This window comes from Peromyscus leucopus, chromosome 8a (assembly GCF_004664715.2).
Source record: "Peromyscus leucopus breed LL Stock chromosome 8a, UCI_PerLeu_2.1, whole genome shotgun sequence".
Taxonomy (NCBI): Eukaryota; Metazoa; Chordata; class Mammalia; order Rodentia; family Cricetidae; genus Peromyscus; species Peromyscus leucopus.
In genome coordinates this window covers 27,393,492-27,403,668 of record NC_051085.1, presented here as the reverse complement: position 1 = coordinate 27,403,668, position 10,177 = coordinate 27,393,492, and positions in this window count along the sequence as shown.

Sequence of the window (10,177 nt, the reverse complement as noted above, 5' to 3'; positions counted from 1 at the left end):
ATCAGCTGCTTTAGCATCTTGAATGCTACATGTATATATTTTACTATTATTATTACTATACAGTTAGATTTTACTATACAGTTATATTTTGCCTATTTTAGAAACTTCATAATACCTCCTTATTTTTGTGTCATCTAGTTTGTTATTTAAAAGGATTTAAAAATTTTACATCCTTTTATATTTTCTGACATGGTTATAACGTCTGTCACTCTTCATCCTTTGGAATGACATGACTTTCCTTCAATCTGCATGTTCTTTTGCAAGTCTAGAGTTTGAAGTTCACTATTTTTTTTTTTTGTTGTTGTTTGTTTGTTTGTTTTTCGAGACAGGGTTTCTCTGTGTAGCTTTCCTGGAACTCACTCTGTAGCCCAGGCTGGCCTCAAACTCATAAAGATCCACCTGCCTCTGCCTCCCAAGTGCTGGAATTAAAGGCGTGTGCCACCACCACCCTGCAGTCAGCTGTCTTTTTGAGTAACCTCTCAGGGGCTGCATTCCTGAAGAGAACTGACTCTCAATAGCTTCTCAGTTAGGGGTAGGACATTAGGAGCCCCTCCCCAATCCTGCCTTCCAGGTGCTGGGATTCCAGGAATGGCATGCCCTGCCACTTCCAGTCTTTGGCTTTATTTTAAAGAAGGTATCTCCTAGTTTTGTCTAGGCTCTTCAGTTATTTCTGTCATGAGTTCATTTGCTCTATTCTGTAGTTGATACCTGAGGTCCCACCTTTCCTTATAGAAAACAAAGAACCATTTGCCTATCAACATTTGCAGAAAAATGTATGCTTTCCACTCAGGTTTGAAATGTCACATTTATGTCTCAATAAATACACTGATCTGTTTCTGATTTTTTTTTTTTGGTGGTCTTCTTATTTCACATTATGTACAGTGGAAATTAATGGTTGAAACCATCACACAAAAAAATGCCTTCCTTCTTCCTTCCCTCCCTCCCTCCCTCCCTCCCTCTCTCCCTTCCTTCCTTCCTTCCTTCCTTCCTTCCCGTATTCTATAGACTAGATCATTCAAGTATGGGGAAAATCTTGCCTCACATGTTGGCCTAAGACGTTCGTACATTGCTCATGAGAATTCAGTATAGTGCTAACTTGGTAATAGAAGCCTCAGCTACACCTTAAAAACTCCTTATGCATTTGTGCTTTAATACAGAAATATCATTTCAGGAATTTATCCTGAAGATATACATAAAACCTAAAGATTTATACATGTAATATTTGTTACATTATCTTATTTGGAAAATATTGAAATGAGGTAAATGTCCCCATATGGGAGATGGTTGAACACACTATTACACACCCACACAATAGCAATGGAAAATTGTGAGGCTAAAAAGAACAATTAGATCTCTATGAATCTCACAAGATTTCTGTGAAACATAATTAACCAAAAGGTGTGAAGTTAGAAGTGATTATATGATTACAATACTATTTGTAGGAGGAAAAAATTCAAATTTAAATCTGCATCAAAACAAAATACAGAAAGATAACTTAATAAACTTTGGATACAATGCTCTATATTTTTAATAGGATAGAGAGGTGGGAATAAAGAACCAAAGAGGTCTTGAACTTCGCTTGGTAACTAGTGACTTGCCACAAGTGACATTAAGGTGATGTTTCTGATATTGTATTGCTTGTGTTGAAGAATAGAGCAAGTGAGTAAATACATGGATTTTCTTGGGAACCAGAGTTCACGTTGTAGGGGACGGGAGCTATAAAGATACTGTTGAGGACAGGAAGAATAAATATATACTACTAAAATATTTCCCCACATATGCCTTATTAATTCAAAGGAAGGAAATGACTTTCCAGAGATAAACTGACAAACACTCCCTTAAATAAGAGTTCAAAGTCAACATCATCAATCCCAACGCACACTGACATTCACATCCCTTATGATGCAAAAAGCTCTGGAAAGCATATAGTCTCATTGCTTCAATATACCTGCCAAAAAAAACTGGGTAATCTGCCTCTGCTAATAAGGAGTTATTGGACATACTCAAGTGGAAGAACACTAAAACAGCCCCACCATATTATCCAAAAATAGTACAGTCATGGATCACAAGAGGCTGAGAAACTCCTTCAGATTAAGGGAAATGAAAGCTACATAATTAAATGCAGTTCTGTTCTTATGAGATCCTGGATTAGGGGGAAATGGGAGAGTTTAAATGTTGACTTGTACTACATAACAACATTATGTTAAATTTCCTGTCATTTGTAAATAAACTAACTGCACTATTATAAGATGAAATACTGTTCTGGTTCAGAAGCTCTGTGTACTGAAATGTCTACCTGAAAATGGGTATGACATATGCCTCTTCCTCTTAAGTGGTTCTCTTCCTCTTAAGTGGTTCTAGAAGTATTAATAAAATATGTATGTCTATATTCATAGAGATACATATCAGCACACACACCACACACATGTAGAGAGAGTGTGCTTTTTAAAAGATGTAGGAGAAAAGGCTAAAAGTAGCTGAATGGGTTTTTAAAGCGTAGGTCATAGGAATCTAAGTGTCTCGTGGACGCAGATCTGGGCTCAGAACCTTTCACTTATGGAGAAAGTAGCTTATTGTTTCAAGGCACGTTGTGTGTCCAGGAAATAACCAGTTAATGCCCGGAGGAGCCAGGCATCTGGTTGCTAAACCAAAATATGGTATAGACACTATGTTAGGATAATGGGAGCCTGGTGAAAAATAGAAACTATTTTATGTGCATTGATGTTTTTCCTGCATGTATGTCTGTGTGAGGGTGGTGGGTTCCTGGAACTGGAGTTACAGACAGTTGTAAGCTACCATGTGAGTGCTGGGAATTGAAACCCCGACCTCTGGAAGAGAAGCTAGTGCTCTTAACCACCAAGCCATCTCTCCAGCTCTAGAAACTATTCTAAAGATTTGAGAATCCAGAGTTTCAACCCAGTTGCTGGGCAAATATTAAACACCTTCTAATGTAGAATGTTGATTTCTCTCACGTGGCTGGTTCGAAAGAAGGAATTAGTACAGTCATTGGGGGACACAAATATGGTTATGTAAGTCTGAATTGAAATAAGATATGGAAAGTAACATAGTTATGTGAGTAAGGAAAATTCAATATGAAAAACTGTTAATTGTAGGACTGAGGAGATGGCTCAGTGGATTAAAGCGCTTGCTATGCATGGGTGAGGAGCCAAGTTCAAATCCCTAGAGCCTGTGTGAAAACCCTCCTGCAGAGAGATGAGGCCAACAGGCGAATATCCGTAAGATTACAAGCCGGCTAGCCTGGTGTTAGCGGTGGAAAAACAACAGAGACCTTGTCTCAGAGTCAGAGGTGAAGACCAACAGCTGAGGCTGCTCTCTGGACTCCACAGGTGACCATGTTCACACACCCGAATGTGCGTGTGCACCCCGACACACACAGCTCTTCCGCTAGAGGATTAGCATCATCATGAGGGATTGGCGGTGGGAAGAGAACTCTAAAGAATACGGAAATACCTGACTGGGTAAGTACTGTTTTGTGGTGTGGATATGGGCGAGGCAGCGCTCCACAGCCAGGCTGCTGGGTGGAATGGGCCAGGCATGGATGACCGGAGCCTAGGGCTCATTGCGAGGCTATACCGGTAGAGCGTGCTACAAATCTCCCAAGGAGAGACTTCTGAGGACAGTGGTTCCCAGGGTCTCACTAGACTATCCGTGACAAGATCTCCTGAGATGCATTCTGGGGGCCGCTACTGGCTACTGAGTGCTACTGGCTGAAGCATGTTGCTGAAGCCTTATGTGGGAGCAGCTGGGCACCCTTCAGGAGCCATGACCTGGGGAAACTCTCTAGACGGTCAGAGCTTGCCAAGCTGCCTCATCAGGCCCAGGAAGTCAAAGCCTTTTCTATCACAATACCATATTATCATCTTCTATTGTGATAGTTTTACTTTGTACTAGTGGGGAAAAATAATGGGCCCAGATCTGTGTTCATGGAGCTGTCAAAGAGTACCCACTTGAAGCTGGTGGTGGCATAGGTTAAAAATAAAAAATTTAAGGCGTGTGCAAATTGCCACTGGGAAATAATTCTCTGGGAAGAGATAATCTCAATCATCTACTGGCTAGGTAGCAGAAATGATAAATACCATCATAGGAGGAACTGACACCATGATTCTTAGGTTATATCCTTCTAAAAACAGGTGCCTGAGAGAGTACATGAATGGTCTACCTTCAGTCATGCCACTACCATTTGGTTGGGATATCATGATTTGTAGCTACATAATGACTGTGAGAAATGGGGAGCGGGGCTTTGTCTTTCCACCATTTCCCCTAGGTGAAGGTGCATTTATGAGAAAGTTTAATAGATCCTGGGCAAAGAAAACCAATGGCAACTTTTGAGGATAGCATATGGTATATGAGTCCAATATGTAATACATACTTTCAAATGGCCTGAAATCTATTTATCATTACTTAATTTTTAAATGGTTGAAAAAATAGCCATAAGTGAAGTCTTATTGAAACACAGGTCTGCTTCTTTAATCATCATGTGGTGGACATCCATGCTACTATAGCAGAGTTATAGCTATGACAAAGACTGTAGTCCCCAAAGGTTGAGGGGTAGATAACTGAGCCCTTTGTAGAAAACATCCATATTCCCCTCCCCATATTTAAGAGTCTTTCTTCTCAAAGCGTGTTGCAGAGAACAGCAGGCCAAACTTTGCCCCACACTTCAGAGTTACTGAGTATATACTTCTACATGGGCACCAGAGGACGCAAGCATATGTGAAGGACACTGATTCTCAGGCAGGCTGATTAACCCTATGGATGTGCCAGGCACTGAGCTTTACTGTCACAGTATTTTAGGGTCTTACTATTGTCAAAGATCACAGATGCACTAAAGGTGTCTTAGATTAAAAAAAAAACAACAACAACAACAACACTGATTTCTTTGCAAGAATAGTAAGGAAGGGAGCTGGAGAGATGGCTTAGAGGTTAAGAGCACTGGCTGCTCTTCCAGAGGTCCTGAGTTCAATTCCCAGCAACCACATGGTGGCTCACAACCACCTGTAATGAGATCTGGTGCCCTCTTCTGGCCTGCAGTCATACATGCTGTATACATAATAAATAAATCTTAAAAAAAAAAAAAAAAGAATAGTATGGAAGGAATAAGAGAGAGAAAGAGAGAGAGAGAGAGAGAGAGAGAGAGAGAGAGAGAGAGAGAGAGAGAGAGAGAGAGAGAACAATCTGACCCCAATGCTATACGTGGGAGATTCTTCTCATCAGGGCTGTCACACAGTGGTGAGTACATGAGACTTGTATTAGGAAGCATAAATGACAGTGATGAGCAGATAGATCCAAGGGTACCTTTCTCCAGATCTCACAGAGACAGGAATAATTATCTAAGCCTAGTGTGAGAAACAGTGCCTTTGATCAGGGGGTGATTTTCTAATTTCTTTTTTTCTTCTATTTTTCTTTTATCAAATATAGACCTTTTTTTCATACAATATATTCTGACTATGGTTTCCTGTGGTGAAATATTGTATACCCTAATAAAATTTGTAAAAGACTAGAGAGACAAAGGAGCAAGCCACTGCCATGTTTTATCTCGAGGACTCCTCAGTCTGAAAAGCCTCTAGTCCCTGTCTCCTCAAGCCTCACATGCCCCTCTCTGCCCAGCCATCACTGCCTTCTTAGTGTTGGGATTAAAGGCATGTGTGCTTCCCAAGCAAAGGCATGAGATTTCATGCGCTGGGATGAAAGGTATGTGACTCCCAAGTATTGGGATTAAAGGTGTGTGCCACCACTACCAGGCTCTGTTTCTGTCCTAGACTGAGTCAATCGCATGTAGTCCAGGGTGGCTTTGATCTCACAGAGATCCAGGGAGATCTCTGCCTCTGAAGTGCTGGGATTAAAGGTGTGTGTGTGCCACCACTACCTGGTATCTATGTTTAATCTAGTGGCTTGTTCTGTTCTCTGATCTTCAGACAAATTTTATTAGGGTGCACAATATATCACCACAGTTTCCCATCCCATAATTCCTCCAAATCCGGATCCACACCCTTTCTGTTTCTACTGGGAAAACCAACAGGCATCCAATGAATAAAACTAAAATAAAATAAGATAAAACAAATTGGAATAGGATAAAACAAACAAAAGAAAAATAGTCAAAGAAAAAGCACAAGAAACATACACAGATACAGAGAGATATTTACACACACAGGAATCCCATAAAAACACAAAACTGGAGGCCATAATATATATTCAAAAGACAAAACATTATGCAGTGGTTTGAATAGGAATGGCCTCCATAGGCTCATATATTTAAAAGCTTGGTCATTAGAGAGTGGTACTACTTGATAGGGATTAGGAGGTGTGGCCTTGTTGGAGTATGTACAGCCTTGTTACAGGAAGTGTATCATTAGGGGTGGGCTTTGAGGTTTCAAAAACTCAAGCCAGGTCCAGTGTCTCTCTCTTCCTGCTGCCTGTGGATCTGGATATAGAACTCTCAGCTACCATGTCTGCCTGCACGCTGCCATGCTCCCCACCCTGAGGATAATGGACTAAACCTCTGAAACTGTAAGCAAGCACCAATTAAATGTTTTCTTTTATAAGACTTGTTATGGTCATGGTGTCTCTTCACAAAAGTAGAACACTAACTAAGACACATTATGAGGCAAAGAACTTCAAAGATGCCATTGAGTTCATTTGGTATTGGCCTACTGCTGGGCATAGGGCCTTTCCTTAAGAGTGGTTTGTATCCACAGTGAGACTCTATTGAAGAACTAATTTTTAATTTGTGAGTGGTCATCAATTGGAGATGGCTTCTGAGTTAGGGATGGAGATTTGTGTCTACTTCTGTCCGTGCTGGGACCCCATCTGGTGAAGACATGTACAGGCCCTGTGCATGCTGCTACAGTCTCTGAGTTCATATGTACATGAGTCTTGTTGTGTTTAGAAGGCCTTGTTTCCTTGGTGTCCTCCATACACTTTGGCTCTTACATTCTCTCTGCCTTCTTTTCTGGAGAGCTCCCTGGGTCCTGAGGGGAGGGATCTGATGGAGACAGACTGTTTCAACGTGTTTTGCTCTTTGCATATTATTAGTCTCTGGGTCTCTGTATTTGTCCCCATCTACTGCAGGAGGAAGCTTCTCTGATGATGGCTGAGCAAGACACTGGTCTATGAATATAGGAGAATGTCCTTAAGATACATTTTATTGCTACATTCCTTTAGCAGAACAGTAGTATTTGGTTTTTCTCTAGTTCCTTGGCCTTCTTAGTCTCAGGTTCTTGGCCACCCAATAATTTGGGCATGGGTTCCAACTCATGGAGTGGGCCTTAAATCCAATCAGATATTGGTTGGTTACTCCCACAAGTTTTGTGCCACTATTGCATGAGCAAATATTGAAGGCAGCTCACCACTATAGATCGAAGGGTTTGTAGCTAGATTGGCATTCACCTTTCTTCTTTGGTAGCATGCAGAGTAACTTCCAGTATCAGAAACACTGGTCTATAGGGATGAAGGCTCTATGTAGGTGCCCGCTCAACTTCTATGTATTCAGAAAGTTGTGTAGGTATTCTCTTCAGTAATAGGGCCTTACTAATACATACCATATATGTCTTTCTAGGTCTGGTTTATCTCACTCAAGATGATTTTTTTCCAGCTCCAACCATTTACCTGTGAATTTCATGATTTCATTTTTTAAAAACAGCTGAGTAGTACTGTAAATGTACCACATTTTCTTTATCCATTCATATGCTGACAGATATCAATGCTCTTTCACATTTCAGGCTATTATGAAGGGGGCAGCAATGAAGATGGTTGGACAAGTGTCTCTGTAGTGGAATGAAGCATCCCTTGGATATATGCCCAAGAGTGGTTTAGCTGGTTCTTCATGTAGATTGATTCCCAGCATCCTGAGGAACTGCCACAGCCACACTGATTTTCATAGTGGCTATACAAGTTTGCACTCCCACCAGCAATGGATGAATGTTCCCCTTGCTCCACACCCTCACCAGCATGAGTTGTCATTTGTTTTATTGATCTTGGCCATTGTGACTGGTATAAGATGAAATCTCAAAGTAGTTTTGATTTGCATCTCTTTGATGACTAAGGGCGTTGAACATTTATTTAAATGCTTCTCAGCCATTTGTGTTCCTTCTTTTGAGAATTCTTTGTTTAGATCTATACCCCATTTTTCAATTGGGTTGTTTTCTTGATGTCCAGTTTTTTGAGTTCTTTATTTATTTTGAATATTAGCCATCTAGTGGATGTGTAGTTGGTACATATCTTTTCCCATTCTGCAGTTTACTACTTTGTCCAAATGATGGTGTCCTTTTGACACACAGAAGCTTTCCAGTGTCATGAGGTCCCATTTATTAACTGTTGATCTTAGTGCCTGTGCTAAAGGTGTTCTAATCAGAAGACTTTTCCTGTGCCAGTGAGTTTAAGACTATTTTCCACTTTTTTTTTTTCTGTTAGATCCAGTGTATCTCCCTTCTGTTGAGGTCTTTGATATATTTGGAGTTGTTTTGTTCGGGATGATAAGTATGGATCTGTTTGCCTTCTACATACAGACAGTTCGCTTAGCACCATTTATTAAAGTTGCTGTCCTTTTTCCAGTGTGTATTTATAATTTCTTTATTGAAAAAGATGTGTTCATAGGTGTGTAGGCTTATTTCTGGGTTTTAGTTCTATTCCATTGATCAATATATCTGTTTTTGTGCCAAGATTATACTGTTTTTATTACTATAACTCTGTGTAGATCTGGGATGGTGATACCTCCAGCAGTTCTTTTATTATTAAGGATTGTTTGAGCTATCCTGTTTTGTTTGTTTGTTTGTTTTTTGTGTGTTCCCATGTAAAGCTGAAAATTGTCCTTCTAATTTCTGGAATCATATTGGAAATTTTACTGGGATTGCATTGATTCTGTATACTGTTTTTTATAAGATGACCATTTTTGCTATATTAGTCCTACTGATCCATGAGTATAAGAGGTCTTTCCATCTCCTGATATCTTCTTCAGTTTCTGCTTCAATGGCTTAAAGTTTTTATCATTCACATCTTTCATGTGTTGGTTAGAATTACCCCCAAGATATTTTTTTGAGGCTACTGAGAAAGATACAGTTTCCCTGATTTTTTTTCTCAGTCTGTTTATTATTTGTATAATGGAAAGTTACTGATTTTTTTGTTTGTTAATTTTGTATCCTGCTACTATGCTGAAAGTGTTTTTATCAGCTGTAGGAGTTTCCTGGAGGAATCTTTAGAGTCACCTACATATACAATCATATCCTCTGAAATTAAAGATACTTTGACTTCTTCCCTTCCTATCTGTATCCACTTTATTTCCTTCAGTTTTCTTATTGCTCTAGGCAAGACTTCAAGTACTATATGGAATAGGTATGGAGAGAGTGGACAATCTTGTCTTGTAATGATTTTAGTGACTATTGTTTGAGTTTCTCTCCATTTAGGTGGATGTGGGTTGTGGGCTTTCTGTAAATTTCCTAATTATTATGAGGTATGTCCCTTGTATCTCTAGTTTCTCTGGGACTATTATCATGAAGAGTGCTGACTTTTATCAAAGGCCTTTTCTGCATCTGATGAGATGATTATGTGGGTTTTGTCTTTCATTCTGTTTATATGGTAGATAATATTTATTGATTTATGTATGTTTAAACATTCTTGCCATCCCTGGGCTGAAGCCTACTTGATCATGGTGGATGATCTTTTTGATGTGTTATTGGGTTTGCTTTCTAAGTATTTCATTGAGAATTTTGCATCTATGTTCATAAGGGAAATTGGTCTATAATTCTCTCTTTGTTGGGTCTTTATGTGGTTTTGTTGTAAAGGGTAATGATGGTCTTATAAAACTTAAAAAAATAATTGGGCATTGTTCCTTCTGATTCTATTTTGTGGAATAATTTGAGGAGTATTGGTGTCAATTCTTTATACATCTGGTAAAATTCTATGCTAAAATATCTCTCTCTAGGCCTTTTGTTCTTGTTGGGAGATTTTTAATTACTGCTTCTATTTTACTAGGGCTTATAGGTCTGTTTAAATTGCTTACCTGATCTTGATTTGACATTGGTTGGTGGATTATGTCAATAATCTCTCTCTCTCTCTCTCTCTCTCTCTCTCTCTCTCTCTCTCTCTCTCTCTCTTTCTCTTTCTCTCTCTCTTCAGATTTTCCAATTTGGGGGAATGCAGGTTTTTAAAGTATGTCCTTATG